The following is a 14,274-nucleotide window of genomic DNA, read 5'->3' on the forward strand; positions in this document are numbered from 1 at the left end:
ATTAAAACATAGAAAAAGGTGTGCAATCCGTAATGGAAAAAATACTATTTACAGAAATAATGCTAAATATTACAATGATCATAAACGTTGGTCATCTTTAAAGTTGATTACTTAATTTATGGAAGCTTATACAAGAATATAAGTTTTAAGAATATAAAAAATATATATTTAACATTTCAAAGTTGAGGAGTAGAGAAGCTTTAACATTACATAGGGGCCAAAAGGGACATATATGTACCCTACGATTTAAAATGCGCCTCTTCATATGGACTATCCATATTTTTTTCTTTAATGAACTAGCTAGCTTATCTTCATTTGTAATAATTGTGATGGATTCGTAATAAAGCTATACTCCTAATCTGTATCTTAAATTCAATTAGCTATATTGTTACTGCAGTATTTTTGTTTTGTTTCACTGTTTCACATCTCAAGTTAGCCCAATTAAAAATCCGACAATTTTCATTGATTAATATCAATCTCAGCAAAAAAAGAAATTATAATGAAAATGAAATAAAAATAAATGAATGATTTACCATGTTTAACATTTTAGTTTTGTATCCTTTTTTTTGCTGAACGTTATAAACACGTTTTTTACTTTACATAATTTCTTTTAAAGAAATTTGTTTTCATGTTGTTTAATTATCTATAATGAGAAAGCATGAGGGGTCAAGGAGATAGTGCCGCCCATTTCGATATTTCAAAAAAAAATAATGGAAATGGTGTGGGGATAGGACGGAGAATAAAAGAAAACATATTTAAAAAAAATATTTGGGCCTACATTACCCCCGGACATAATGCCCGGAGAAGTTAAAATGACATCTGTTTTTGGTCGTCTTGCCGTGCAAAAAGACGACCTGAAATTGATGACAACTAGCTAGCCCCCATATAAAAAATAACTTGGCGCCATCCCAGATAAAATGCATCAGTGTGCAACCCCAAAAAATGTTTAAAGGTGATGTCAGTGTGCATGGCTTGCCGTAAACGCATTTTCTCTCAATGCCGACGGTGGCGGGCGGTGTGCAAAGAAGATCATGCCTACGTAGGACATGTCTGGAGGTGTCTTTCCAAGGACCATTCTTCGTATCGCCCAAATCGGCTTTGTGAAACAGTTGAGCGATATCTCGTTCTTACGTAGAATGGTTCTACGAAAGACCCTTTCATGCAACAGGCCCCAGGAGGCTCCTGAAGTGAAGATTTATAATGTCATTACCACTGACTAACCCAGGGAGCTCCGGCCCGCGCAACGGGCCGGAGCCCAGCGCCAGCCTTACCGTGTATTTGACCATATTTATTTGACCAATTTACTACAATACTCACGGGACTAACTTTTAGCGTGATTTATGCACTTACCGTAGGCGTAGGCCTACCAGTACCACGATTATAATATATGGTAGGGTGTCTGGAGAAAAAAGATTATTTTTCTTATTTCAAGAAAATATTAGCCCCCTATATTTTATTTGTGAATTTGAAGAGAAATGACCTTCAGACTGACAGAAATGTAACATTTTAAAAAAAGGTCCAATTATTGGCTGCAAAAAAAGAAGAATGAAATTAGCCTTTTAGCCTTTAGGTCAATTTTCAGCATTTCTCTGCCATAGGCATAGACTGTGTAGGCCTAGCCCTAGTTAAGAAATGGACACACACAAATCCAAATTTTTAGCTTCCGAGAGCTGTTAAAAATTCATTATTATTTAATGCCAAAAACTTGTCCATAAAGAGTCGAATAGGATTTTTTATGCTCTTTCTGATGGTATGATTTTTATAAAAATTTGGAAACCAGATCACAATGAAAAATTGCGACAAAGTGAAAAAAATTGTGCAAAACAGATTTTTTTTTTTTTTTCCCATAGAAAACGCATGGGGAAATGGCAATCTCAACACACACACAAATAAGGGTTTGCAATTTATCTCTAAATCCTTATTTCAAATAATCCTATAAACTTGTCCTTACTGTCAAAAGAGGCCCCTGAATTTAATCTTAATTTGTATGAATTGTTAATTTCATTTGATTGTAATCCTTTATGTTTGGATTTGAAATCAATTAAATTGACTTGAAACTTTCCCGCCCTCCCCCTTGAAAATTTTGATCTGCCCCTAAATAGGCCTTTGTGGTAAGAGATTTTTTATTTTATTTATTTTTTAATGAAAATCCTTTAGGTTTGGATTTTAAATCAATGAAAACAAACTTGAATGTATAGCGAGGAGCTGTTATCATAATTGTGAAATTATTCGTTGCATAAATCTCCTTCATGGGGGGGGGGGGGGAGCTTGTTATTTTTTTCTGTAAAAGAAACCACCCCCTCCCCCTTTGGAAAATCATGGATTCTCCCCTGATTAGACCCACAGTAAAGTTCGTTATTCCGAACTTCTGTTACATTAATAATTCGGAAATTAATGCCTAACTTTGTTAAAAGTATTTCTATCGTCAGGTTCATTAATCAGAAAAGAATAAGGGGCTTCTTCATCAAGAGTCCCATATTAAACAGAAAATTAACAAAATCGAAACAACTGAATTTCTCCTTTATTTTTTTATTTCATACAAAAATTTCTTATTTCATTTCAGTTTCACAACTATTAGTATCACTTTTGACTTTGTATCAATATGAAACAAAATTGCAAATTTGTCTTGATCGAGGCTATCAAGACTTCCTTACCAGAATGCATTACGAGCAAAGTTTTGTCGAAACCTCAACGGTCAGTGGTCCAAATGGGTTGATGAGCCTCTATGGTTTCGTGAGATCTTTTTTCTTTTTCGATTTGTCACTGTCGAACACCGTAGACGTAATGGAGGCAGTTGGATGAGGTTCACGTTGAGAAATCGGTGAGTTTTTATTCATTTTTTATATCATATTTATTAATTTAAAGTCATATCCGTCAAAATAACATTTTACATCAACGGATCAGTTCAAGTACGAACTGATTCGCGATGCTTTGGGCAACGGATGGGGGGGAAATGAGCAATGTATATTTTAAAAATAGAGAGGTATACAGCCGAGAACGAGGTTATATTATAACCTCGTTCGTAGGATTTTTTGTTATGAATCGTAACAAAATGGCCGATCGAGACTGGGGTAGAAGGAGAGAACTTTTCGTTTTTTTGAAGTTCCAGTCTGTGCCTCGATGTCGGGAAACTGCCACTCGTTAGACCTTCATCCATATAATCGTGGTAAGTGCATAATTTCTGTTTTCACAATTCATTTGGAGAAATATTTAGACCATAAATCATTTTAGTCCCGTGAGTATGGTCAAATACACGGTAAGCCCGCCCGCCTGACTAACCCAGGGAGCTCCGGAGCCCAGGACTAGCTAGCCTCTTGTCGAGGCCCTGTCGGCTGCTTACCGCTTTCTGAGCGAACATTGCTAAGCAAGGGAGAGAGCGAAGCAGAGCGCCGCGAGACAGCCTCTTGACATCTGGGCCGAATTTCACCGACTTTCTTTTGTTTTTTATTGTTTTTACCAATATTCTGACCAAGAACTGGTCGTTGAAAATCATCCAATGAGAGCGCGGGCCGCTATGACGTCATATTGAATATTCATAAGCTCATTTTGAAATTGGCGACCCGTGGATTCTTGGCGAAGAGTGACGACGAAATATCAAAGAGCATTGAATATGCCTCTAAAATGCTGAATATTGACCGATTTAAGGATTTGCAAGTCGATGAAATTAAATCTGCACTTAAAGGATGAGATGTTTTTGTAAATCTACCCACGGCACAGGATATGGAAAAAATGTAATATTTCATGCAATTCCACTATGCGTCGATTATCGATCTCCGCTGTGCAGTGAGTGAGCAAATGCTGTTGTGGAGCTTCCCCTTGACTTGATCGAGTCTGACCAGCGGCTGACCAGTACCGGTATCTCCCGGAAATTTCAGGGCGGTGATGGGTCTGCATGTTACGGCCAGTACTAGTAGTAGCAGTAGTAGTACCACTACTTGTAGCATTTTGCTGTTTATATCCCCTTTAGTGTCCCGCAATTGAATGAATCCCCTGCAGAATAGTGGACTACTATAGTATTCCGAACCCCGGACGAAACATCTTTGACATTTCATTGGTTTACTAGGTGACCGGTAATATCATGACTCATGTATATTCATTAGGAAGACATTCCTCATGAATATATAATTCAGCTCAGATGTCAAGAGGCCCTGGCTTGCACCAGGCCTAATTCGCTTCGTGAATTAGGAAATCCCTCGCTTCGCTCGGGAAGCAGCCGCCAGGGCCTCGACAGGAGGCTAAGGACTAGCTGACTCGGCAAGACTTCCATATGTCCCCTCCTCTAAAATTGAAAAAAAAACATGGAGAAGGTTTATCAAGAAATATCGGCGAACAACGAATAAGACGATTTTACATTTGCTCATAATTTGCACCCTTTTGAATCCGAGTCTGACTACCTGCGATACACTAAGTTTACGGCCGATTCTTGTCACAGTGCCAAAATATTTTGACTCTTCCAAATCAGTTCTATGATGTCACGTGCTAAATGATCGTCTCACTACTTTTCCACTGCGAGCTCCGGCACATAATTCGACGATTGAAGACGGATATTTGTTCTAAAGCCGTTTCCTATCGGATTTCTTGGTATGAACAACTGTTTTTCAGCGGGGTTCGGGTCTAATCAAAACAATTTTAATAAATTCTACTAAATTTTTTCTTTTTCTCTCGTAAAATCGATTCTTACCGAGGACTGTGGACACTGCGCCTACTCTCCCGCACATATCATTTGTAATACGCAATAATTTTCATGCGCGCAAGGTGGTCGGTTTAAAAAGAGGTGGTCGATATATGGTGGTCTCACCATCTAAGAGATTTAAGAAGGAAAAGTTGTGTTCGGGCTGCTGCAGTAAGATACATACCAAAATATGGCTTTATTCCGTCAAAATCTCGAGTGTGTAATTCCCAATGGTATCGGTTTATTTAGTCAGAAAAATAAATACCCAATACTCTTGGAGAGTAGACTAGTCGTAATATCGATTGATAACCGTTATGAAACCCATGGCTTCCAACAATTCCTGCTAGCTCAGTGAGTAAGGCGACAGACTGGAGATTCATCGTTCTGCAGCGAGAAGTTTGAATCCAAGTTCCAACCGGAAGTAAGAAGAAAAAAAAAGAAGAAAAAGAGAACGATAGAAGGGGGTTTTGGAGTATTTTTTCAAATTAGTGGAGGGGACATAAGGAAGTCTTTCTCAGGACTCATCCGTGTAATACTAGGCAGACAAGGGCAGATGGGTATTCTCCAAAATGGGGTAGAATGGGGGTCGCAATAGCACTCCAAATAAATTGGGGAATATACACTTACCTCGCTTATATGGGTGGAGGTCTACTCTAACACTGACAGCGAGGCACAAACTGGACCCTCAAAAAAAGGAAAAGTTAGACCTCCATGTCGTGTTCGTTCTCAGTATCGATCGGCCCACTCACACGTATTGAGTAATCAATATGTTGAATTTATTGTAGAAGTTTTATTCTTAATGCATATTATTATCATCAATGTTATTTATAAATTTTACGTATTGGAAGATGTCTGACATTGTGTTTTATTGTAACACTTAAAGGGGAAAATGGTGTTAAATTCTTGAGTTGTCAACGTATTTAACAATTTGTAAAGACATCAAACTTCTAATTTTTCTATTTCTTATATGTATTTTATTTTGTATATGAATTGAAGTTGTCAAATAAAAACTACTTAAAATACAAAAAAAACTCCCCCTCCCCTAGATCCTGCATCGTACAGATCAGAAATATCCCTAAGACTTTGCAACCTCTTTCTAATGGGAATTTGAATTGCAAAATGATGAAAATGGTCAAAAACACATTTTCGAAGTCTCAATTTTCTGAAAAAAATAAAACATGGTCAAAATAAACGATAAGTGATTTTGTATATTTCCAAATTTTCCCTACTGAAAACACGTTCATGATACGTAGGTGTCATTTTCAAGTGACCAAACATTAAAGGGGGAGTTCACCCTGACAAAAGGTTTATTGTAAAGATAGGAGAAAAAAAATGATAAGTATTGGTGAAAGTTTGAGGAAAATCCATCAAAGATTTAAAAAGTTATTTATAGAATTTGGATTTTTATTTTTTCATTTGTAAAGTCGCTGATTAAAAAAGAAATCAGTGAAATGTCCATCAGCACCCAAAGCATTTGCTCGCATGGCTCATGTTTTAAAATCACCTCAGTGGCTGCCCAAATGAGTCCCAAGAGAAACGATTTTTATCTCGTTTACCTGATTTGATGGTTCAGCAAATCTCGACAGATTACATGTATCTCAAGTTCTTGTCGAGTGTCTTCGTGACTGACCTAGCCCAGCTGGGTCACCCAAGGTATTACGCAATCCGTTGGTTTGGCTGTGAGCTTCATTTTGCTTTTCGAAGAATTATTTTATATCATAAATCATGTCGATATTACAGTGTACATCAAAACTCTTTACAAATATGTTATGAATTTTCAACAATTTTAAGACTATAATTCATACCCCGGTTTATATCTCCCTATATCAAGCCGGGATGCTTCACAATCCAAGTGATGTGATATGTTTGTGAATTCTGTTCTATTTTATTTTCATTTCCGCTGTTGTCAGAATAAATGTGTCATTTATATTTCTTAGAGAGTTCATAGCAAAAGGTATATAAATACCGGGGTATATTTTAACTCATTAGGACCTCAAAAACAATTTTGAAACATTCCCAAATCGATCATTCATTGAGCTGAGATGTTTGTGACTTCTATTTTGTTTTATTTTCTTTTCCGCCGTTGTAAAAAATTTAAGAATAATGCGTGATTTATATTTCTTCTCGGAGAACGGGAGTCCGTATCGAAAGGTATATCAAATATATTTTAACTTATTAAAACCTCAAAACAATGTTAAAACATGTCCTGATAGATCGTTCATTAATCTGAGATGTTTGTGACTTCTATTCTGTTTTATAATCCTTTCCGCCATTGTCAGAATAGTGCATCATTCATATTTCTTAGAGAGTTCATAGCTATTAAGGTTTATAAATAAATTTTAACTTGTTAGGACCTCAAAAACAATTTTAAAACATTCCCAAATTGATCGTTCATTAAGCTGAGATGTTTGTGACTTCTATTTTGTTTTATTTTCTTTTCCGCCGTTGTCAGAATAATGCCTGATTTATATTTCTTCTCGGAGAACGGGAGTCCATACCGAAAGGTATATGAAATATATTTTTACTCATTAACACCCAAAACAGTATAATTATAAAACATATCCAGACAAAAAAAGACCCGGGCTAAATTTTGAGATAAACAACAACTTAACATTCCAATATTTTTGCCGATATCAATTTTAGGTTGGTGTCCGCCGCCGATTAAAACAGCATTACATTGTCTATTGAACTTCGCGGATTGGCAATGAAACTTGACTTTGGATCAGATCAAAGCGCAGCGCATGTGAAAATCAAAACATCACGTGCAAATTTGGCCACCACCGAATTGGTAGGTTTCCGACACGCGTAAGAAAAATCCTGGCGAGAACGCTGAACCTCGCACTACAAACGTGTTTACGCAATGGATTTTAAAGTTGTCGGTTAACATCACTTCACAGGGGCCGCGGAACGGTTTTCAAAGTAGGGGGGCTGACCATGCAAAAAATCACAATCATATGGTCATTTTTACGTATTTGTACACAGTTTTTGGAAAAAGTGGGGGGGGGGGGGGGTGGCTGAAGCCCCCCCCAGCCCCCCCCCCCCCCCCCCCCCGCTTCCGCGGCCCCTGCTTCATAACGCAAATAATGTTAGCCGAAACTCATTCCACTACTCACCAGGGCTTTTTCTGGTGAAAAGCGTTCCATTTTCAATTTTTTAAATATAAATAGCACATCTTCACTTCGTGCATGCATGATATCTTGAAACACATTTGGTAAACCTAAAATTGTCCCTAAATACAATAAGTGACAGATGAGCATGTGATCTAAAGAAAGTTCATTTTGAGTATTAAAATTGCTTTCAAAGATTTATGGCCCAGTATCTACATGTTCCTCTTTGACGTAAAAATTTAGTGAAATATCATCCTGGGATTTTGAAATATTCCACTTATTTGTATTTGTACATACTTTTTATATTCATTATTATAGGATTGTTAATATTTATGAAATAGTGAGCTTCAAAGTTTAAATATTTATTTCATTGTGAAAATACTATTCAACTTTTTACAAAATTTTTAATGACAGACTACAGCAATGATTATGTGTAAAAAGGCATGGAGCATAGCAGTTATCATGTACCAAAAGCTACATGTACCGGGTATATGGTTCAGTTTTTTTTTTGGAAGAAGTGATCCGTGGATCAAAGTGTTAAAGTGAATGCCTGAATGATAAGTGTACAAAATGGGGGAAGGGAGAGTCTTGAAAAATATGTTACAAATTTCATGAAGTCAGGAATGATGTATTGTGTACATGTACATGCATCTCTGTTGAGAAATCTGATGTTTATTGTAAAGATTATGGAAGTATGTGAACAAGGAAGGCTCCACGAGTATATTTTTTGTACAGTTTGTTGCTTATAGTATTATGTGAAATATTTGTCTCTTGTATAACTCAGGGGTTGATGAGATACCATGCCTGTTATACTGGTTCACATGCATTTATGTGCAAAATAAATTTGATACAGCATGCTTGAGTAAAACATTGGGCATAATCCCAAACATCAGATTATCTGAGTAGTTAGATTACCATAATCCCAAAATCTCTTAATAAAATCATACTTGTATTGATTACTTGCACACTATGTACAATAGATATGAATGGGAGAGTGATAGACTAATTTAATAGTTTGTATAAGCGGGACCCATGGTACTGTACGTGTACAGGGGTATGTTGAATAGAAATTAGAATTCGTTAATTGCTGATAGAGAAAGGGAATTGAAAGAGTTTATGAAACAACGTAAAGAAAGCTGTGAAAGAGAACATTTTAAACGGTTATGAGAATGTGAGAGAGAAAGAACAGGGGCATAACATGGGTCCATGGCCAGGGGAGGGGGCTGGGTCAAGAGCCATGAATTTTCCAGTCATGATATGATGTGAATAAGATTTTTATTACTGCACAAGCATTAGCTGGAAGCTCTGTACTCTATGCGGCAGTAGACTGCTGAGTAAAAAAAAAATGAGGGGGCACAGCCTGGTGCTTGGGGAAAAAGTGTCTTAAAAGTTCAGAGGGAGCGAATCGAATAAGCAAATTTTTCACCTTTTCATAAGAATCTAACTTTGTGATAGAGATTTTGACATGGTATTCGGAAAAAATCCAATCTTTTGAACCCCTTATTTGTCTCGCCCACCAGAGGTGAAGGCGAGACTTATGGATCCAAATGTCGTCCGTCCGTCACAAACCTTATGACACATAACTCCACAACCGTAAGTCACTTTTCAACCAAACTTGGATGGTACATGTGTAGATGGACTTGGGGGACCTGCATGTTATGCTGCAGTCGGAGGTCACATGGTAAGGTCAAAGGTAATTTTCAGGTGAACGATAAAGTTTACATGCAAGACTCTCTTATGACACCTAACTCCGCAACCGTAAGTCACTTTTCAACCAAACTTGGATGGCAGGGGCGTCGATCCATTTTTCAGATTGGGGGGGCTAAATCATGAATCAACGTTCCAAAGGCGCTCGATCAAACAAAACAAGCAAACTTACCCACACACACACACATAGGCCTATATATATATATATATTTATATATATATATGACTCATGAGAAAGAGACACATCTTACCAACAAATTAATGCGAGCGCAAAGCGCGAGCTGAAATTTTTCAGTATACTGACCTGAAAACAGGAAAAAGGTACCTGTTTAGGACTGTTTGTAGTAATTCATGAGGAGGATACAAATCCCACTACACAGATAATGCGAGTGCCGAGAGCGAGCTGAAATTTCTTTATATTCTGACCTGAAAGCTTGATATTCTAAGCATTTTTGGTAACAAGGATTAAGATGGGTATCTAAAAGAACTATAGATGCGAGCGCGAAGCTCGAGCTGAAAATTTTGATATCTCAATCTGAAAAAATTAAAGTTTAATGGACGTTTCTTATAAACAACAAGATATACATCCAACAAAAGATTATTGCAAATCAAAGCGGGAGTTCTTTTGAGGTTTAGAACTGAAAACGGGACATTCTATTCACCTATTTAATTATGAGAAGTATGGGTTTTTGCTACAGAAATGATGCCAGCGCGAAGCGCGAGCTTAAAATTTTTATATTCCAATCTGAAAAGCGGACATTATTAGCACGATTTTAAGTAAAGAACGAGTTGTGTACCTCAATCTTGTTTGCCGATTTATGTTTTACATTACAATCTTATTTCATTTTTGCACATGCGGAATTATTGGGGGGGGGGGGGCAAAACGATATGTTTGCCCCCCCAATATTTTCATTGGTGGGGCGATCACCCCCCCTGCCCCCCAGGATCGACGCCTCTGTCGGATGGTAGATGTACTTAGGCGACCTGCATGTTATGCTGCAGTCGGAGGTCACATGGTAAGGTCAAAGGTCATTTTCAGGTCAATATTAAAGTTTACGTGCAAGGCTCTTATGAAAAGTGTTATTCCATCCCAGTCATTTCACAATGAAGTTTCGATACAATTCTGTTGCGTACCCTCGCAAATCACGATATTTCTGATTATTTTCATAAGTGGGCGAGACACAAAATCGCTTTTGCCTTGTTCCTTTAGATCCATTCCTTTCTCCTTTCCGCAGTACACATAATAATCCAAACATTTTGAAGGGGTACATGACTCATTCTCACAACAAGCTAGAACTATTCACACTCAAGAACATCAAGAGTACCAACTACCCTTCTCCCTCGGGCCATTGCCCTTTGGGAGAAGGGTCACTTTTTCATAAGAATCTAACTTTGTGATAGATTTTGACAAGTTAATCAGAAAAAACATATCTTTAAAACACCCTTTTTTCCTTTTCTTTTTGATCCATTTCTTTCTCCTTTCCGGAGTGCACATAATAATCCAAAATTTTGAAGGGGTACAATTGACTCATTCTCACAACAAGCTAGAACTATTCACACTCAAGAACATCAAGACTACCAACTATCCTTCTCCCTCGGGCCATTGCCCTTTGGGAGAAGGGTAGTATTAGTGTTCCTTCGTTGAATAGTTTTCGAAAGATCCTCGCGCATCATGGTATATTTGTATACCATATTTTAAATTTCTGATTTTCTTTTTAGAGTATTTTCATTACATTAATTTGTACAATTTCTTATCTTAAAGGAGAATGAAACCTTTGGAAAAAGATAGCTTGTGTCAAAAAAAAAAAATCAAAGAAACAGATCAAGGAAAGTTTGAGAAAAATCGGACAAATAATGAGAAAGTTATGAGCATTTGAATATTGCGATCACTAATGCTATGGAGACTGAACAAGAAAGTGTACACATTTCTACACAACCATATACTCTTGACTCTTGAGCTCCCGTTAAAAAGTTATGACACAATATTTTCATCTTACCCTTCTGAAGTCCTTGCAAATGCGACAACTTTAGTTTAACTTAACCTAGGCTCATATAATTTGATGTGTATGATACTAGCATGGATCCCAGGAAGCCTATTGATTTTTAGGTCAAAATGTCAAAGGTCAAGATCACAGTGACATGTTTTCATCTCACCCTTTTGAAGTCCTTGTAAAACACAATAACTTTAGTTTAACCTAACCTAGGCTCATATAATTTGGGGTGTGTGATAAATAGCATAAATCCCAGGAATGCTGTTGATCTTGTGGTCAGAAGGTCAAAGGTAAAGTAGCCACTTTCCACCTTTTTTACTTGACCAATAACTCCATATTCCGTGTTACAGGCGGGCGTATTATGTGCTCGCCTTAGTGACACCCTGGTGGTTTTTATTTTATTTAGAAATTAGGCAACATCATGCAGGCATGCTCATTGTAGTCATGGGTGTCTATTATGCTGATATGATATATTCTGACCACTACTCAATCTCTAGAGCCAAGGACTACACATTTCTGGTGGTGTACTGTTCTGAGCTTATCATTGGGACACTTTTGCATTTTGTAAAGTGAAATTTAAGGATTTCGTCCATACATGTACTTTTGGTCAATTATATGTAATTTTCAGCAAAAAGCAAGTTTTCACAATATCTGGGGCAGCTGCCCCCTCCCCCCGCTGCAGTATGACCGTGGTTTACTTCAATGACATATGTGATTATTCTTTTTGGCAACATCCAGGCAGTTCAGCAAAGTAGGAAAAAAAACCAAGAACAACAAAAGAACAAAAATTTAATCAGCATCTATGCACATCACTATCATGAGAACTGGTATTAAGTTATGTTTCACGTTGTATGCTCTGGAAAAAATACAATTGATAAAATAGTACAAGCTGTGCTAATGACAGCACATACATATAATCATTCACATAATTTGACATAATGGATGCCTTTGTTTGTATTTCACCATTCTTGTAACTCATGTTGAACTTCTTTCCAGTATATTGATACTTTATGTTATTACCTCAGTTCACCACTCCATCACATGTTGCTTGCATGGTTGGTGTGGTTAAACAAGGAGGCACTATTCTTACCTTGTAATAAGGAAGACATTGTTCATAAAATGGTTTACTATGGGTGCGTTTATCCGCCACTTTTTCACCCTAGAATCATGATCTGAATCATGATTCAAATCATGATTCTGCAGAATCACGATTGCGTTTAGTCGAAATTGAATATAATCATGATTAGAATCACAAACATGAAACACGAAAAAAGGGGCGTTTGGAAAGACGTTTCTGCAGAATCACGTACGAAAATGTTCGAATAAACGATATCGTGATTTGAATCATGATTATATGACCTCACTGTGTCGTCGAGCTACGGCTTTCGGTTTGACTCTTGCCAAGCTTATGCTCATTGTATGTACATGATTACTCTGCATGCATTTCTTGTCATGTTCAAGTTCTGTGTTGGTCTTCGCATCGTCCACTACTTTTCATTTTTTGGTCATGTCTTCAACTTCAAGTTCTAGTAAATGAATTAACTGGAGACAATGATGAGTATAGAGCAGGGGTTCTCAAACTTTTTCTTTGAAGGGCCAGATGAGACTCCAAGTAAACCTAAAAGGGCCAGGCTGAAGTGGATACTTAGACAAAAATGTGCGCGAAGCGCAAAGACCCTTGAGGTCGGGGTCCTAGATGCTCTATAATCTGGCCCTTATTTTGGGAGCTTTTATTCCAACAAATTTATAACAGTTTCATACAGAACGCAGGCAAAATTAGAAAAGATTTCAAAATACAGCGAGAGTCAATATTAATGATAACAAAATTGCAGCACTTTGTTAGAAGGAATCTAGATTTTACCTATACATAACTGGTATTGGGAAGACAGATTATGTCTTGAAGTATCAATATTTTTGCAGTCAAAGTAGAATGAATAATAGAGTACGTCTGTTGTAGACTCTAACAATGATGTCAGTCTTCTAGTCACTTTCAATATGGGAAAAGTGACAGTCTGTCACAGTGGCGTACCTAGGATTTTCCACAGGGGGGGCAAAATCGGCCGCCAAAAAATTTGACAAGCAAAAAAAAAAAAAAAAAAAAAAAAAAAGGTCTTCAAGCTCATCAGGGGGGGGGGGGCAATAAAGGTCTTCAAGCTCGTCAGGGGGGCAAAAAAGGTCTTTTAAGCTCGTCAGGGGGGGCAGGTATATGTCTTTTGTATGGGTTGTGGCTCGTCAGGGGGGGCAGAGTGCCGACCTGCCCCCCCCCCCCCCCCGTAGGTACGCTAGTGGTCTGTCAGCAATAAGTTGCTTGAACCTTGGCACAAAAGGTGTAATTACCAGACGAAGGCACTGGTGCAAATGTTCACTTGTCAAGCAGGGGCCGCGGAAGCGGGGGGGGGGGGGCTTCAGCCCCCCACATTTTTCCAAAACCATTTATATAAACGTAAAAATGACCATAAGATTGTGATTTTTTGCATGGCCAGCGCCCCCCCCCCCCCACTTTGAAAACCGTTCCGCGGCCCCTGTCAAGGTACTTCGGTATGAGTTAGTTCTTTAAAATGTTCCTTGTGGAAAATGCACTTTCACACCTGTACGTAGATCCAAACATGGTGAGAACAGCGCTGGTCATCTAATAAGTAGATCGAACAGACAGAAAAGACTCCACTAAACTTTGTTTAAATGTCAAATTAATTTGACTGCCATTACTTTTATTACGGTTAGGTCTACATGGATACACAATGTAATCATATTGAGCTTTGTTTCATATCGTGACTTTAGTGATTAAAAAAACCCAGCA

The sequence above is a fragment of the Lytechinus pictus genome, chromosome 3 (assembly GCF_037042905.1).
Source record: "Lytechinus pictus isolate F3 Inbred chromosome 3, Lp3.0, whole genome shotgun sequence".
In the NCBI taxonomy this organism is placed as follows: Eukaryota; Metazoa; Echinodermata; class Echinoidea; order Temnopleuroida; family Toxopneustidae; genus Lytechinus; species Lytechinus pictus.